Source organism: Malaclemys terrapin, chromosome 12, assembly GCF_027887155.1.
Source record: "Malaclemys terrapin pileata isolate rMalTer1 chromosome 12, rMalTer1.hap1, whole genome shotgun sequence".
In the NCBI taxonomy this organism is placed as follows: Eukaryota; Metazoa; Chordata; order Testudines; family Emydidae; genus Malaclemys; species Malaclemys terrapin.
In genome coordinates, this window is record NC_071516.1 from 33,954,713 (window position 1) to 33,973,521 (window position 18,809).

Consider the following 18,809-nt stretch of genomic DNA (forward strand, 5'->3'; position numbering starts at 1 on the left):
GAAGGACTGCTAAGCAGAGATGAGGTCCACCTAGCGAGGAAGGGGAAGAGCATATTTGGATACAGACTGGCTAACCTAGTGAGGAGGGCTTTAAACTAGGTTTGAAGTGGGCAGGTGACCAAAGCCCACAGTAAGTCAAGAACGTGGAGACCTGGGAGAAGTGTCGGAATTTGGGTGGAGAATGGGCTGTTATAGCAGAGATAAAGGAGAGACAAGACAGAACTGGGGTGGGGATCGAATCAGTATCTTAGATGTCTGTATACTAAAGCAAGAACTATGTGGAATGTACCTATTGGGTTCCGGGAAGTGGGTGGGCGTAAGCCCGCCCACTGCTAAAGGATCCCCCCCCCAGGCTAAGGGGAGGATCCACAGGGCCTGGAACTCAAATAATTACGGGGGACAACTAATGTAAAAACAGGGACAGGAGTGTGGTCAAAGGGTCAAAAGAAGAGAACCAGACGGGGACACCGAGCAGAGAACCCCGGACAGCGCCCACTGCTCCTCAAAGGCTTCAAGGGAGCCAGAGGACGCCGCCCAGAGGAACTCTGCCCGGATACGTGAACGGACAGAGGATCGGAAACAGGCCCCGCAGTCACAGGAACCTCCATCGGCCAACCTCCTCTCCCTGGTTTTATAGATGGCCTGTTTAGCCAGTGCCAAGAGGAAGTTGACCAGGAGGTCCCGCGACTTTGTGGGGCCACGGATAGGGAGTGCATAAATGAGAAGCTGAGGGGAAAAGTGTAACCAAAAACGTAACATAATATCGGTGAGGAGCCGGTGTAGGGGCTGCAACCTGGCACACTCTAAGTAAATGTGAGCCAGGGTCTCCCTCACGCCGCAGAAAGGACAGGTGTCCGGGACTGGGGTAAACCGCGCCAAGTACACACCCGTGCTCACGGCCCCATGAAGGAGCCGCCAGCTGAGATCCCCGGTGGGCCTCGGGACCAGAGTGGAATAGAGGCTGGCCCACCGGGGCTTCTCACCCTCGACAGGTGGCAGGAGGTCCCGCCACTTTGTATCGGGGCGGGACACGAGGGTGAGGAAGTGAAGAGTGTGGAGCACAAGCGTGTAGAGATGTTTCCTTGGCGCGGTCAGGAAACGAACCGGCTGCAAGTCGTGCAGCCGGCTCACGGAGAAGGGGCGGGGGGGCCGGTTGGGTCCACGGGGCAGGGGCTCAATGAAAAGGTCCGGAGGGCCAGGGGTGGAGGGTGGGCGGGGCGTGCCCTCGTGCAGGATCCGGTCGAGGCAAACCCGAGCAGCGGGCGGCAAAGCGGCCCTCACCTCCTGAAGTACGCGCTGGGGAGTACAAGGCCTGGAGAGCCCCATGCGCCGAGCGAGCGTCAGGGGATCCAGCCAGTCTCCCCGGTCGTAGTCCAGGAGGTCTCCGACTCTAGTGACTTCTGCCAGGACCAACCTCTGGCGCACCGCGGGGGACTCCGCCACCTGCACACGAAGCTGGGGATTGTGTAGCAGGGGCTCCGCGAGGAGATCTGCCCCCTCGGTGGCCGCCACGGACCTGGTCGCTGAGAACAGTTTCCAGGTCCGGAGGAGGTCCTGGTAGAATACCGGCAGCCCGGAGAGGTCTCGCGGAAGACCTCTCGGATCGAGATAAAAGAGCTGCCGGTCGTATCGGAGCCCTCGGAAGCGGCGCAGGAAGGCGTGCACCAATACGCTCCACGCCGGACTACCTGCACCATAAAGGAGCCTCTGCAGGGCCTGGAGGCGGAAGACATGGACCTGAGTGTGGAGGCACTTCAGGCCCTGCCCTCCCTCCTCCAGGGGCAGATGGAGGACCCCTGCAGAGACCCAGTGCAGTCCTGGCCAAAAGAACTCCAGAATCACCCTCCGGAGGTCGGCCAGGAAGCCCGGGGCCGGGACCAGGGTGTTGAGACGGTGCCAGAGCATGGACAGGACTAGTTGATTGAGTACCAGTGCCCTCCCACGAAGGGAGAGGCACCGGAGTAGTCCTGTCCATTTCCGGAGCCGCTCCGTCACCCTGCCCTGTAAACCTTGCCAGTTCTCCGGCGGGGACGGATGCGTGGCAGAAAGGTAAACGCCGAGATAGAGCAGCGGACCTGCGCTCCACCGGATGGCCTGAAGCGCGGGTGGGAGGGAGCTCGCCTGCCACCCAGCCCCTACCACCAGGCCAGAGCTCTTGACCCAGTTGACCCGGGCGGAGGAGGCCGCCGAGTACACGGTCTGGCAAGCCTCCACCCGCACCAAGTCGCCCGGGTCCTGGACATGCGGCGGAGGGCTTCCGAAAACTCGGCCAGAGAGAGAGACGACTACAGCCGGTCCCGGTCGCCCACGCTGACCGTTGGGAGTCCGTCCCAGAGCACTCTGCAAGCGGTAGGGTCGGTCGGATCCGGGGAGAAAAGGTGTGCGTAGAAGGCCCTGGCCCTCTGGCACATCTCCACCGGATCCGTAAGGGGGGTGCTGTCCTCCGCTAGAAGGCAGGTGACGTGCTTCTTGGCCCCCCTCCTTTTCTCCAGGGCGTAGAAGAAGCGGGAGCCGCGATCCATCTCCCGAAGGAGGCGGATGCGGGATCGAACAAAAGCACCCTGGGCCCGATGATCGTCGAGGGCCCGGAGCTCCTCCCGCTTCTCCCGGCACGCTCCGCAAAGGGATGGATCCTCAGGGCTGGCGGCCAGACGCCTCTCTAGCTCCAAGACCTCCCGTTCCAACTGCTCTATCGCCGCATCCCTCCATCGGCTGGCGCCCCGGGTGTAATCACGGCAGAAGAGCCGGGCGCGCACCTTTCCTAGGTCCCACCATCGCCGCGCCGAGGGAAAGGCACGCCGCTGCCCTCGCCAGACCAGCCAAAACTCCCGGAAGGACGCCACGAAGCCCACATCCTCCAACAAGCTATTGTTAAAGTGCCAATAGGCCGGCCCCGGCCTCTCCCCACATAGAGAGGCCGTCACGGTGACTAAATGGTGATCGGAAAAGGGGGCCGGCCGCACGGCGGAGGAGTGGGCCCGTGAGAGATGGAAACGTGACAAGTAAATGCGGTCCAACCGGGAGTGGCACGACCGATGGGCTTCCACCCGGACGTAGGTGAACGTGGAGACGTCGTCCGGGTGGTGGTCGCGCCAGACGTCCACCAGGGAATGACGTTCTACAATCTCCCGGAGGACGTCCGCGGCGGCCGGGCACTGCTCGGTCCCCGAGCGGTCCCGCTCCTCGAGGGTAGCGTTGAAGTCCCCGCCCAGGACCAGGCACTCACGAGGATCCAAGGAGCCGAGGAAGGCGGATGCCTGCTGATAGAAAGGCAGCCGCTCCGGGCCCGATGTTGGGGCATAGACGTTGACAAGATTGACCACAAGCCCCTCCATATGGACCCGGAGGTGTAGCAGGCGGCCCGGCACAACCTCGGCAACCCCCAGCACCTCGGGCCGTAGGTCGGGAGAGAACAGGGTAGCCACTCCAGCCGTACGAGCTGTGAGATGGCTAAAATAGACCCTGTCTCCCCACTCCAGCCGCCAGCTGTCTTCGGCGGCCGGATCCGTGTGGGTCTCCTGCAGGAAAACCACAGAGTACCCCCCTTCCCGAAGGAAGGAGAGCACCTGGCACCTGCGGAGAACCACCCTACAGCCCCGGGTGTTCAATGTTGCAAAAGAGATAGGTGGCATGAGGAGGGCTGGGGGGGATCCTCGCTGGCAGGGACGCTCGCGGCCCCCATTGGGCCGCGCAGCAAACCGTGACCCACCCCGAAGGTGAGCAAGGAGTCACGGAAGCTGCGGACCCGCTGGTAAGCCACAGCACCCTGCTTCCCGGTCCTTTTACCCTCCCCCATGAGGGCCCTCGCGGCCCGGAGGATCTGGTGGAAATCCCCCCATCGCTGGAGAGCGAGCGGCACCTTATTGCGGGAGCCACGCACATCTTCTAAAAACTCCCGCAGCTCTTCTCGCAGCATATGGGGGGGTGGGGTCACTGGCTGCAGAACATCCCCCGTTGGGGCCCCTGGCTCGGCCCCGTGGCCCACTGAGACGGGCAGGCAAGGGGCGGACCCTCGACATGGCGCCCGATGGACCGGCGCCACACGGTCCACCTCAGACCCCGGCCTAATGGGGGACGGCGGCGGAGGGAGGACAGCAGCCCCTAGTGGGTCGGGACTGGGGAACACAAAGGCCGCTCCCGGGGGGTCACCCTCTGGGAAAGAGAAAGACACATCCCCAGAGGCGGCAATGGCATCGTGGGAGGTGGAGGGGATAGGGCTGAGGTCAGGAATAGGGGTAGGGCCAGGGCCAGGAATAGGGTCGGGAAGAGGGACAGAGGCGGGATCCTGGGCCCCAGGAGCTGGACAGCTGGAAGGTAGCTCCTCTCGGTCGGGCCCAGGGGTCTGAGGGTTAGGGAGGGGGTCCCCAGGGATGCCGGGCTCAGGCTCTACGGCAGATGGAACAGCCACGGCAGCAGGAGGTGAACAATCTGCAATGGGGCCCCCACCCGGGAAGGAGCTCGGTTGCCCCACGCCAACAAGGGATACCCCTGGTAACTCGGGTCCCGGCCGCGAGGCACCGGCCGTCGCCTGAAGAGGCTCGGCGGCCGTCAGCGATGTGTCACCCGCAGCCGGGCAGGGCAAGGAGTCCAGGGGTTCCTCGAAGGCAGGAGCATCGGTCAGGGGAACAGGAGACGCAGAAGGGGGGGTTGAGGTGAGAGCAGCTAGATCAAGGCCCGCTGGCAGAGGGTCGTCCTCCCCCTGGGTGACCGGGGTCAGACCCAGGGCCTCGATCTCCTCATAGATAGAGGGCAGCTCACCTCCCACCACCCCGGGATCATCCCCGCTAACACCAGAGGCGACGCTTGCCTCGAGCATCGCAGAGGGTATAGGTGGTAAGGGGGTAGGAGGGGCCGCAACGTGGGCCTCCGCGAGGAAGGACCGCGGAGAATGGATGGCGGCATCCTCCGGTGCTGCCACAGCTTCCCCAACTGGCAACGGTAGATGTAATGCACCCGCGGGCAAAGCGGAAGGCTCAGCAGCGGAGCCCCCCTTCCTGGTTTTCCGGGGGGCCTCCGCACCGGATGGCAGGAGAGGAGCTCGAGCCTTCCGCTTGCCCCGCTGTCCCTGTACTAGGGTCCAGCCCTCCATGGCATCGTCTGCGGGCTGGGTGATAGGGATTGGGTCGGGGGGCAGAGATGACGGCTTGAGGACCTGAGGAGGTAACAATGGGGCAGTAGGAGGGGGGGCAGAATCCCCCTGGGGAGGGCCCTCTCTCGCGCCCGGCAATACCCCCACCGCACCCTCCTCTACAGGTCCCGCCACAGTGCACATAGCAGAGACGGGGCTCTCTCGCTCATCTGGGCATGGTGGGGGAGATACCCCTTGAGCCCGAGCGGGAGCAGTGGTGGTCCGAGAAGGAGGAGGGGCGGCTCCGGGTACCGGGCAACTAGGAGCGCCAGCAATGGTGGGGCTGGCACTCTGCCGGGGCTCGGGGGTCCCGGACGCTCCTCTGTGCCGGGCCAAGGGGCAGTCCCTCCAGACGTGCCCTATCGCCCGGCAGAGGTAGCACCGGGCCTCCCCCGTAGAATAGTACACCCGGTAATGGGTCCCCCGATAGGGGACCAAGAAAGACCCCTCAAGCGCCTCTCCAGCACGTGCCGCCGGCGGCAGTTGGAGCTGCACGTGCCGGCGGAACGAGAGGACGTGACGGAGGGCGGGGTCCTTGCAGCCTAGCGAGAGAGGGCGAACGATGGAAATAGGTTCCCCAGGGTGGAAAGGGCGGGCAGCAGGGCGACATTGGGAAGGTAAGGAGGAACAGAGGTAAGGACTACACGGACACCCAGGTCTTCTAGCGGCTCCAGGGGGACGAATACGCCCCCCACCGCCAGGCCTTTCTCCACCGCCTCTTGGGCGGCGGCCTCCGAGGCAAGGAAAAAGACAACCTTGCCATACATTTTGGAGGCCGCCACGATGGCCGCGGGCCCCACCACCCTCGCCAACGCCCGCACGTAGGTCTCCACGTGCGGCGAGGCGGGCACTTGGAGGCAACGGATGCCATGCCTCCTAGTCAAGGTGGGGAAGGGGCCCAGGCCACTATAGTTGGAAGCGGAGGCGGTGGATGGGCGAGATGGCATACCGGTGGCCGCTGCCACCTGGGCATACGCCCTAGGGGCTGGGGGAGGGGCACCCGCAGAGCTGGTGGAGGGAGCAGCGGGAAGGATTGTTGCGGCCGGTGGCAGGGCCGCAGCAGTGGAGGCAGCCCCTGCCATGGAGGGCCCAGTCTTTTTAGCGGGGCTCTTTCCCTTTTTCTTGCCCTGGCCTTTCCTGCCGGCTGGGGCAGCTCCCCCATAATTGGAGGGAGCCAGGGACGTGGCAGCAGCGGAGGTCACCCCGTCGCCCGCCGCTGTCAATGCCGCAGTGGTGGCAGGTGGTTCGGCAGCGGAGGTTGAGGTAGAGGCTAAGGGAACAGGCGGAGGAGGGGTGGCGGGGCCTACTTGGGGGGGCTCGCCCGCCGTGTTCCCCTCCATATTGAGCAGGGAGGGAGGGGAAAACACACTGGAGAAAAAAAAAAGGGGGGGGGCGGCTAAAGGAAAGGCAGGTCAACTACTCCTCCCCGCTAGGCTGCAGGCAGGGGAGGAGGGCACCGAAACGCAGGGAGATGTGGGAGTATCAAGGGCTCAGGGGGGACAGTCACCGACACCGGCTCCTCTAGTTACACTAGGGGAGGGAAGGTCACAATAACAGAAGGGGGTGCAGTGATTAACCAAAATGTGATGAAGGGCACAAGCGCACGGGAGGGGGCATGGGCACACGAGGGGAGGGGTCAATCAGGGGAAGGGGGGCGCAAGGGAGTAACGAGGCTGGGAATGGGGCAGAGGAACCAAGGGGCTAACCGCAGGGCTGGGGTGGGACAACGAAACCAAACTGCAGAGGGAAAAGGGCGGGGCAGGCAAACAAACTGAAGCTGGGGAAGGGCAAAAGGCTACAGAGGGCAAAGGGGGTAGGCAGCAAAGGGCAAAGCTGGGGGGCCTGTTGCAAAAGGGGAAGGGGTCAGTCCAAGGGGGGGTAGGTGCGTCCACGAGCGCTTGCGAAAAGTCAATGTGCGGGCCGCCTCCCCGCCGCTGCAGGCCCAAACGCTGTCAGTAGGGCGTGGCAGGTCAGGAAAGCAGCAGAGTCCCAGAGGCAGGAACGGAGGCAGATGGAAAATGGGCTGTGGGGTTGGTGGTGGGTGGTGGAGGGGGCAACGGTGGTGGTGGGGGTTTGGGGGGGGACACACACAGATGGACCAGGGGCAGGCTCCACGCCACACCCCCTGTGTCCCCACAAACACAGTCTAGACCCCCACCACTAGAGCACAGTTCGAAAATTACTCAGTCCAAAACAGCCCCCTCCACAGTGGTCTCCAGAGTCTCATGGGCTCCCCCAGCAGCAGATGGACCGCGCAGTCCTCTTCCTCCACCTCCAGGCTCCAGCAGCTCCCCAGGACACGCACAGCACCGGCGGCAGCAGCAGTAGTAGCTCTGGCAGCCAGGCAGGAAGGACCCCCACAGGTGGTAGTGCTCATGGTGAAGGTGGGGGGTCTTAGCGTCTCCCTCCAAAGATGGTGGGGAGGGGGGGCTGGCCGGCAAGGCCCCCCCACCCCTGACTCAGGAGCAGTGGTAACAGCAGCAACAGCAGTCTAGGGAGGGAGCTCTAGCCAGCAGCAGCAGCCCAGGGAGTAAGGGAGAGCTCCAACTAGCAAGGCAGGTGGAGAGGAGAAGGAGAAGGAGGGAGAGCTCCAGCCAAGAGGGCAGCTACAGAGGATACTGAGCACGCTCTGTAGAGGGGTGGACACCCGCTCCTGCCCTGAGGGGTTGGAAAAGCCCTGGGGGAAGGTTGTGGCTGGGAGCTGCTAAACTGGGCTGATTGGGAAGCAGCTGCAGCTGGGCCACACCCCAATCAGGCCTCAGCTGGCCCTATATAAAAAGGCTGTGAGCCAAAGGCCAAGAGTCTCTCTCTGTGTTCAGAGAGAAGGGCCTGGCTGTAGGGAGCTAGAGACAGGGTACTTGAGGACAGACTGGGGCGCTCCAGCCGGGAAAGCCCCAGACTGCAGCCTAGTAGAAGGCTAAGGGGAACTGGGGGTTGTAGAGGGCAGCCCAGGGCTAGGCCAAGGCAGCAGGTCCAAACCCAACCTTGCCGATGATGAGTGGCCTATACTGTAGTCTGCCCCAGGGAGCGGGGACTAGTTGGAGACTAGCAGTGGCCTTATCCTGAGGCAAGGTAGGGATAGTGGGTGGGGGTTCCCCTGGGAGGGGAGACCCTAGTACTGAGGGGTGTACTGCCAGGGGGCAGCACCCCAGATACAAGGGCACTGGGGTCCAGGAGGGTCATGGGGGCTAGAGGACAAGCAGATCACTGGCCTGCAGGGGGTGCTCCAGGATGCTGGAAGAGCTAATTCCCAGAAGTCACCAGCAGGAGGTGCCGCAGGGGTGAGTCTGCTCCTCTACAGGGAAAAGCAGGAAGAACTCGTAATGCTAGTAACTAAACACGACTATGACATAGTTTGCATCACAGAGATTTGGTGGAATAATAGGCATGACTGGAATATTGGTATAGGAGGGTACGGCTTGCTCAGGAAGGACAGGCAGGGAAAAAACAGGTGTTGCATTATATATTAAAAATGTGTTTACGTGGACTGAGCTGGAAATAGGAGACAGACTCGTTGAAAGTCTCTGGATAAGGATAAAAGGGTTAAAAAACAAGGGTGATGTCAGGGTGGGGGTCTACTACAGACCATCTAACCAGGAAGAAGAGGTGGATGAGGCTTTTTTTTAAACTAACACAATCATCCAAAGCACAGGACTTGGTGGTGATGGGAGGACTTTAACTACCCAGACACCTGTTGAGAAAATAACACAGCAGGGCACAAATTATCCAACAAGTTCTTGGACTGTATCGGAGACAATTTTTCCTTTCAAAAAAAAAAAAAAAAAAAAGCTACTAGCAGGGAGGCTCTTCTAGATTTGATTTTGACAAAGAGGGAGGAACTGGTTGAGAATTTGAAAGCAGAAGGCAACTTGGGTGAAAGTGATCATGAAATGGTAGAGTTCATGATTCTAAGGAATGGTAGGAGGGAGAACAGCAAAATAAGGACAATAGATTTTAAGAAGGCAGACTTTAGCAAACACAGGGAGTTGGCAGGTAAGGTCCTGTGGGAAGCAAGTCTAAAAGGAAAAGCAACTGGAGACAGTTGGCAGTTTTCTAAGGAGACAGTATTAAGGGCACAAGAGGAAACTATCCCACTGTGTAGGAAAGATGGGAAGTATGGCAAGAGACCACCCTGGCGTAACCAGGAGATCTTCAGTGATCTAAAAATCAAGAGTCCTACAAAAAGTGGAAACTAGGTATAATTACAAAGGATGAATATAAACAAATAACACAAGTATGTAGGGACAAAATTAACAAGGCCAAGGCTCAAAATGAGATCAAACTAGCCAGAAACATAAAGGGTAGCAAGAAAACATTCTACAAATGCATTAGAAGCAAGAGGAAGATGAAGGACAGGGTAGGCCCATTAGTCATTGAGGGTGGCAAAAGAATAACAGAAAATGTGGAAATGGCAGAGGTGCTTAATGACTTCTTTGTTTCGGTTTTCACCAAGAAGGTTGGTACTGATTGGACGTCTAATGTAGTGAATGCCTGTGAAAACAAGGTAGGCTCAGAAGAGGGTAAAATGGGGAAAGAACAAGTTAAAAATTACTTAGACAAAGTAGTTCTCTTCAAGTCACCAGGGCCTGATGGAATGCATCCTAGAATACTCCAGAAGTTGACAAGGAGATACCTGAGCCATTAGCAATTATCTTTGCAAAGCCATGGAAGATGGGAGAGATGAAAACGGCAAATCTAGTGCCCATCTATAAAAAGGGAAATAAGGACAACCTGGGAAATTACAGACCAGTCAACTTAACTTCTGTACCCAGAAAGATAAGGGAACAAATAATTACACAGTCAATTTGCAAACAGCTAGAAGATAATAAGGTGCTAAGAAACAGTCACCATGGATTTGTCAAACACAAATCATGTCAAACAAACCTGATAGCTTTCTTTGACAGGGTAACAAGCCTTCTGGATGGGGGGAAGTGGTAGACGTGTTATATCTTGACTTTAGTAAAGATTTTGATACCGTCTCCCATGGCCACCTCTTAAACAAACTAGGGTTAGCAACCTAGATGGAGCTACTATACAGTGGGTGCAAAACTGGTTGGAAAACTGTTCCCAGAGAGTAGTTATCAGTGGTTCACAGTCATGCTGGAAGGACATAACGAGTGGGGTCCTGCAGGGATAAGTTCTGGGTGCGGTTCTGTTCAATATCTTCATCAATGATTTAGATAATGGCATAGAGAGTACACTTATAAAGTTTGCGGAAGACACCAAGCCGGGAGGGGTTGCAAGTGCTTTGGAGAATAGGATTAAAATTCAAAATGATCTGGACAAACGGGAGAAATGGTCTGAAGGACAAATGCAAAATACTTCATTAGGAAGGAACAATGGGTTGCACACATACAAAATGGGAAATGACTGCCTAGGAAGGAGTAGTGTGGAAAGGGATCTGGGAGTCATAGTGGATGACAAGGTAAATATGAGTCAATGGTATAACACTGCTGCAAAAAAAAGCAAACATCATTCTGGGCTATATTAGCAGGAGTGTTGTAAGCAAGACATGAGAAGTAATTCTTCCACTCTACTCTGCTCTGATTAGGCCTCAACTGAAGTACTGTGTCCAGTTCTGGGTGCCACATTTCAGAAAGGATGTGGACAAATTGGAGAGAGTCCAGAGAAGAGCAACAAAAATGTTCTAGAAAACATGACCTATGAGGGAAGATTGAAAACATTGGGTTTGTTTCTTTTGGAGAAGACTGAGAGGGGACATAACAGTTTTCAAGTATGGAAAAGGTTGTTACAAGGAGTAGAAAGAAAAATTGTTTATCTTAACCCCTGAGGATAGGACAATAAGCAATGGGCTTAAATTGCAGCAACAGCGATTTAGGTTGAACATTAGGAAAAACTTCCTATCAGGGTGGTTAAGCACTGGAATAAATTGCCTAGGGAGCTTGTGCAATCTCCATCATTGGCGATTTCTAAGAGCAGGTTAGACAAACACCTGTCAGGAATGGTCTAGATAATTAATCCTGCCACGAGTGCAGGGGACTGGACTAGATGACCTCTCAAGGTCCCTTTCAGTCCTATGATTCTATGGGGGGAATGGGCTATTGAGGGGCATGGGGGGGATGCTTGGATATTGGGGGAGGGGCCGGGGGTAACATACCCTGGAGCGGGGATTGCAGGGCTGGGGAGGTACTTACCATGGGGCACATAGTAGTGGTCTATGAGGGTCCATGTGGGTCTTTCCCTGTGGGGTACGTAGTAGGGGCTAATGGGTCTGCGGGGGAGGGTTACAGGCTGTGGGTCACTCACTGTAGGGTGCGCAGTGGGGATTTGGGGGAGGACCAGGCAGGCTAAAGTGGCAGGGTGATCTGTGGGTCTCACCATGGGGCACGTGGGCGGGAGCAGGGGGATCTGTGGGTCTCACCATGGGGCGTGTAGCGGGGGCGCAGCACGACGGGCAGCATGTAGCGGGCGGCTCCATCGGGCTCCAGCGGCAGCTCGCAGACGTAGCGCAGGGTCAGCACCACCTCCTCCCCAGGGGGCAGGTTACCCAGGGAGCAGCTGAAAACGTCACCCTCGGCCCCCTCCTGCTGCAGCAAGAACGAGCTCTATCCCCCGGCAAGCGCGTCCCCGTACAGCTCTTGTGCCTGCCAGAGAGACAGGGTCACCCTGAGATCCCCCTGCCCTACTCCCAGCCAGCACATCCTCATACAGGTCTTTTTTATTTTTATTATAAATGGAGATATCCTATCTCCTAGAACTGGAAGGGACCTTGAAAGGTCATTGAGTCCAGCCCCCTGCCTTCACTAGCAGGACCAAGTACTGATTTTGCCCCAGATCTCTAAGTGGCCCCCTCAAGGATTGAACTCACCACCCTGGGTTTAGCAAGCCAATGCTCAAACCACTGAACTATCCCCTACAAAAAATACATTGTCCAGGAAGTGCTGCAGTTCCACCTTCACCCACCAGAGGCTGCTGTGGTACTAGAGCAGCCAGGAGCCGGCTGTATTCTTCACAGCACCCTGCACGCGGAGCCAGGTTAGGAAAGAGTGGGGCTGCCGGGGTGTGTGTGTGTCAGTGTCACAGATGGGGGTTCAGAAGGGCTGGTGGGCGGGGGAGAGTCTGGGCTGTGGGCTCAGGAGCTAGTGGGGTGACACCGTTGAGCCAAGTTCAGAGGGAGGGGAGCTGCAGGGCCACACGGGAACAGGGGAAGGGGGATGCAGGGACACACAGGGATGGGGGAGGAGGCTGCAGAGACCAATGCGGGGGTGTGTGGAGACAGGGGCAGATGTGCCTGACTGAATGGGAGAGGCTTGGGGTGAGCCTCTGCATTTGGGAGGCTCCCCAACTCCCTAACAATTCCTTCCCCTACTCACCCCCCCAAAAAACCTGTTCCATACTTCTCCCACCCACACCCAACAATCCTTGAGGTTCACTCCAGACTCCTTCCCTCTCCCTCAGCTCCTCCGTTACCCCTGACTCCCCCAAGCCTTTGCGCAGCTTCTGAGAGGTGTGGGAAATCCGGTTCTATATTGTAGTTTAAATGAATTCTTACACAAAGTTCTGTATGAATAAGCCTAGAAAGGAATCTATTAGTGGAAAAATTTACCAGAATCTTTTTTTTTTTTTTGGTCTGTGTTGTTACAGACATACTTGCTGACATTATTTTGAAATAAATTACCAAAATAATGGAAACTGGCGTGATTACAATGTTATTTTGACAAAAAATATATGCAGAATTTTAAAATATTGTGCACAGAATTTTAATTTTTTTGGTGCTTAATTCCCTCAGGAGCAACAGCTCCTGTACCGCATTGAGAGACAGGGTCAGCCTGAGATCTCCTTATCCCATGAGATCCCCTTGCCAGGGTATCCCCATACCGCTCCTGCGTGTACCGGGAGAGACCAGGTCACCCCAAGATTCCCCATTCCCCCAACATCCCCCTGCCCTTCCCCCCGGCGTGTGTGTCCCTGTACAGCTCTTGCAGCTGCCGGGAGAGATGGGGTCACCCCGAGATCCCCCTGCCCTGCCCCCGAGCCAGCGTGTACCCATACCATGCCCCCTTGGTACCGTCTCTCCCCCCTGGTACCTCTTTCTTCTCGTGGAGCTGGGCCTCGATGCAGGTGCCCCCCAGGCGGGCCTGGAAGGCGTAGATGGCCGCCTCGGCGTCCACGGGGAACACGAACACGGCCTCCACTGGCCCCGGCTCCTCGTTCCTGTAGAGCAGCTCACAGCCCACGTCTGCCATGAAGCCTCGGATCAGCACCGTCACCGAGCCGCTGCGCAGGGGTACTGTGGGGAGAGGGACATCAGCCACAGGCCCCTCTGACCCCCATGGGCGCCGGGGAAGGGGGATGTCAGCCATGGCCCCCCCATGGGCTCTGGCGGAAGGGGGCATCAGTCATGGGACCCCCCCGCCCTGACTCACCCGGCTTGTTGGAACTGTTCAGGAGGCCGCAGCTCGTCATCTTGGTCCGGGGTTCGGAGATCTGGGGGGGGGGAAAAGGTGTGTGGTGAGATACAGGGTTCCCATGGAAACTGATGGGCACAGGGTGTGTCCTCCAGCAACGGCTCTGAGACCCTAGCCCCAACCCCCTGCTCAGTCAAGTCCTGTGGCAGGGAGTCCCGCAGGCTCTCGGGCCTAGATCAGAGAGACGGCTCCTCTCGGGCCCCCCCGGGCTTCCCCTTCCTGCACACGGGGCCAGTTCCCAGCAAGTAGGGGCAGGCAGGGACCATGGTACAGCTGGGAGCTGGATGGAGAAATGTGTGTGTGGAGGGGGGTAATGGGGATGGATGGACAGATGGACGGGAGGGGGGTGGGGATGGACGTTTGGATGGAGGGAATGGCTGGGAGACGGGGGAGGGATGGAGAAATGTAGGGGAGCATCACAGGGCCCTGCACATGTGCTGGGGGAGGCGGGGAAACGCCCCCACTTGCCCACAGTGGGATGGATACACCCTGTCATCAGGGCTCTCAGCCGGGCCAGACAAACACGATCAGGGACTACCGACGCCCCCACACATGGCCCCAGCCCCCGGCAGGGACTGGGGTATGGCTGAGAGATGGAAATGTACGGGGGATGGAGGGAGGGAAGGAGGGGGGAGATGTGTGGGTGGGGACGCACAGACAGAAAAGAGAGTTGGACAGGCGGGGAGGGGGTGAGGACGGACAGATGGACGGAAGGGGTGGGTTGGACAGTGTGTGGGGGGGGTTAGGATGGACAGACGGATGGAAGGGGGGGTTGCACAGTGCAGGGGGGGTTGAGGATGGACAGACGGATGGAAGGGGGGGTTGGACAGTGGGGGGGGTGAGGATGGACAGGCGGACGGAAGGGGGGGTTGCACTGTGCGGGTTGGGGGTTTGAGGATGGTCAGAATGGGGGGGGGGGGCGCCTCTGACCCAGCAAGTTGCTGAATTTCCGGCTCTGGCTCCAATCCGAACCCCCCTCCCTGGTCCCGCTCCCAGAGCCGCGCTGCCCCCTGCTGGGCAGAGCCGGATCTGCCCATCCCGGGTCATAGACCCTGCTCTGCTGAGGGCGAGTCCCCGTGACTCCCGGGGCCGGCCAGTGGGAAGTGGGGCCGGGCTGGGCCGTGACTTCAAACCCCCCACTCCCTACATCCACCCTGCGCAGTGCTGGGGGCGGAGAGACCCCCCGGCTGTGTTACAGGGGGCAGCGCACACACACTTGTATCCCTGGCAGGACTCCTGGGTCCTATCCCCGGTTGGGGGGGGAGGCTGGGTGCCAGGATGCCTGGGTTCTCTCCCCAACTGGGGGTCCTGGACCGCAGCGGGGGGCTGTGGGCCCCCCGTTACCTTCACTAGCCCGTGCTGTGGTGCAGAGGCTGGAAAACTGAAAGTCACTTTTCCAGGCTAGCCCCACCCAGTCCAGCCAGGGAGCGTCTGCAAACTCCCCGCCCGCAGCTACTCTCACCCAGGGGCCTGGGATGGTCCCGCTATCAGGGGAACCTTCCTGGCGTCTGCACCGCCCCTGCGGAGTCGGCTAGTGAAACCAGAGTCCTCGCTCCAGCTCCCTTTGCCCGGAGGCCTGGGTGCCCTCGAGTGCTCCCCTTCCTCCATCTGGCTCGGCCGAGTCCCTGAAACCCCAACAAGGCTGGGCCCAGGAGTCTGGTCACTCAGGACAGGGGCTGGGTGTCCCCACTCCGGGGTGATCTCCCCGCACCTGATGCCTCCCTGCCCTGCTGGCCGTTACATACAGTTCAAAGCAGATACACTCGAGTTAACAGCAAGTGATAACAAAAGCCAGGGGGAAATGGGCAAGTTTCTAGGGCAGTGGTTCTCAACCTTTTTTCCCCACAGACCACTTGAAAATTGCTGAGGGTCTTGGCGGATCACAGAATCATAGAATATCTGGGTTGGAAGAGACCTCAGGAGGTCTCTAGTCCAACCCCCTACACAAAGCAGGACCAGCACCAATTAAATGATCTTTCCTAATGTTCTTTGTACTGTTAGCTAACTATTGTTGAATACAAGCGCAATATAAAAAAACCCTTAATAATAATTATCTCTCTTGCATGCATATTATCTGCACACATAGCGCAGCTTTAAGATGCTAAACAAATCTATGCGTCAACTAGAAATAATCATGCTCTCATTGCAAATATTAATACAATATGTTCTGATACTGGAAAGGAGCGGAAAAGGCATTCACTCAGGTATATGCAATTTCTCTGAGATGTCCACTTTAAATTTGATTAACACATCATACACCTAGAACAGTAAAAATAAGTAATAAAGCAACACAAACAGTAAAACAAAACCACAAACAAACAAGTGACAACACTGAAAATAGGAAGGGAAATAAAACATCAAGTGGTTGGTTATGGGTATTTTAAATGGGTGGTTTAGGATCCACGCTGTGCAAGTGCAACAGCCCTGTAGAAACAGGCAAAGTTCTCCTGGTTTCACATTGTGTGTGTCACCAACTCAAACTCACAGTGGACTCAGAGTTTTTAGAAGCCCTGGAGCACATGAACAGAGGGCTTGGAGTTTGCAGACAGATCCCTGCTTCAAAGAGCTTGCAAATAAGGTCTTTATCCTACAAAACACCTAGCAGCATCCCCACCAAACCTAGTGCTGCTTAAGAGTCAATGGGAGAACTCTGCAGAGCCAGAACTATACCAGATAACAAAGATCTGGCCTTAAAGGTTTCCAGACCTCTCCCCAAACGTAATGGAAATTTTGTCTGGACAAACAATTTTCATTAAGTTTTAGCACTAGTTTGGGGAGAACTGTCTCTCCTCCTCTACAGCAGCTACCAACAGGGCCGGCTCTAGGATTTTTGCTGCCCAAAGCAAAAACAATTTTGGCTGCCCCCCCGCCCCCGTTTTTTAATTACCCCACCCCCGGCCCCGCCTCAACTCTGCCTCTTCCCCAAATCCCCAGCCCTGCCTCCTGCCCCCAGACTCTCAAGCCTAGGACGGAGGGAGGGAGGGAGGGGGAGAAGCAGCGCCCGCGCCGCGGCCACTTGGAGTCTCCCCCTCCCTCCCAGGTTTGAGAGCCTGGGAGGGAGGGGGAGACTCCGAGTGGCCGCGGCGCGGGCGCCGCTTCTCCCCTTCCCTCCCAGGCTTGAGAGCCTGGGAGGGAGGGGGAGAAGCGGCGCGCGAATCAGCTGTTTCGCGCACCGTGGCGAGCTAGGGCGGCCGGGGCACATTTTTAGGGGCGGCATTCTGGTGCCAGCCATGCTGCCCCTAAAAATGTGCCGCCCCAAGCACCAGCTTGTTTTGCTGGTGCCTAGAGCTGGGCCTGGCTACCAAGTTGGGGCTGGGGCTCCAAATATATGGAGATATACTTATCTCATAGAACTGGAAGGGACCAGGGCCGGCTCTAGGCGTTTTGCCGCTCCAAGCAAAAAAAAATGTGGCTGCCCCCCCCACCACTAATGCCCTCCCTCACCTGCACCCTCTTCTGCCCCAGGCCTGGGCTCCCCCCCACCAGTGCTGACTCTGCCCACTCCCCCCTCGCCTCCAGCCAGTCTGCTCTGGCAGGGTTGGGTAAGCAGCTGGCAGGGTCGGGTAAGCAGCGGGGCTCCTGGGCGTGCCTCAGCCCAGGGTCCCTCCAGCCAGGGCTCCTACTTCTAGGACCAGCCGGGACATGGGAGGGCAGAGCTGGGGGACCGCCCTGGCAGGGGGCTGAGGAGACAGGGCAGGATAGCCCCAGAGGGAGCGGAGCCCCGGCAGGGCCGGCTCCAGGGTTTTGGCCGCCCCAAGCAGCCAAAAAAAAAAATCTCGATCTGCAGCGACAATTCGGCGGGAGGTCCTTTGCTCAGAGCACGAGTGAGGGACCGGCCGCTGAATTGCCGCCGAATAGCTGGATGTGCCGCCCCTCTCCAGAGTGGCCGCCCCAAGCACCTGCTTGCCAGGCTGGTGCCTGGAGCCGGTCCTGAGCCCCGGAGAGCGGGACGCAGGCCCCGCACGGCAGCGCCCCGCCCTCTATGGCCCCACTGCTCCTGCTGCTTCTGGCCGCCCTGCCGCAGTCCCTGGGCAGCTCGGGCCGCTTCGCACAGCCCCGGCTGCGGTGCTGGGGGACGGCTGCCCTGTGGTACCTGCAGGCGGCTCCGTGTGCTCCGAGGAGCAGCCCTCAGTCGAGTGTCCCCCACTCAGAGCCTGCCTGGCCCAGCCACAAGGTGCGGGTGCTGCTCCCCTGCGGCGCGAACCGCAGCGGCCCCAGCCTCCCCCCCTCAACATGCTGCTGCTGCCAAGGCCGGTGTAGCCTGATTTAGGATGTGTTAGTTGTGTTGATTTAATTTATCTACTAAATTCAATTAATTAATTAATACTTTTGTTAATTTTAATAATAATAATAATTATTGTGAATATTAATTAGTATGGGTTTTGGCTCGCTAATTTGTTTAATTAGAAGATAGAGTTTGTCCTGAATTAGGCTTTACAGAGTTTATAAAAGGAAATTTGGGGTTGTGACGAGAAGTTTACACAGAGACAGATAAAAGAACCGGAGTACTTGTGGGACCTTAGAGACTAACAAATTTATTAGAGCATAAGCTTTCGTGGGCTACAGCCCACTTCTTCGGATGCATATATGCATTTGGAGACAGATGTAGTTATAAAGACTTTTTATTAAAATTAATGAAGATAGTAAGTAAATGGTAAAACAGTTAGAATTACAGAGTTACACTTGTATTACAGTTTTTTAAGAGAATATAAGACTATAAACTGCAAAAATTGATTAATACTTACACCCTGTTTTGATAATAATCTGGTGTTGGCAACACCTTAGGCGTCTTTTACACCTTTAGTAAAGGAAGCTACAGCAGGGTTATTTGTTTTTTAACTTAACTTTATGTGTTATTAGCTAAATAAAATATAAATGAGATTTTAACTTACAGTCTTGAAAAGAATGAAGAACGACCTATTAATAGTTAATAGCCGTATAGAAGATGAGTAGTATTGATACGTAGTTGAAAGGTGGAGGCAATGAAGAGTAGACAGGAGCAGATAAGGTGGATAGGTTGCCTCTTTAATGGCAAGCTGCCTGCCTTTTTATAAGGTATTTAATCGGAAATTCTCCCTCTTATGCCCATATTTCATTCTTCCCCCATGGAAATGTTAGGGTACTTACCCCATAGGCTAGCATGTATGTGCGTATGGATGACAGGTATGTACGCACTTGTGGTAAATACGTTAAAATGTGGGCAAAACCCCTCATTTTCCACCCCATTTTACTTGGTTTAGGTAAAGGTCTCT

At 57.1% G+C, this 18,809-nt stretch overlaps 1 pseudogene; it reads right to left on the reverse strand.

Moving 5' to 3' along the window:
* The window catches only part of LOC128847091 (von Willebrand factor A domain-containing protein 5A-like), a 39,279-nt pseudogene that overhangs the window by 12,516 nt on the left and 7,954 nt on the right, over positions 1-18,809 (reverse strand).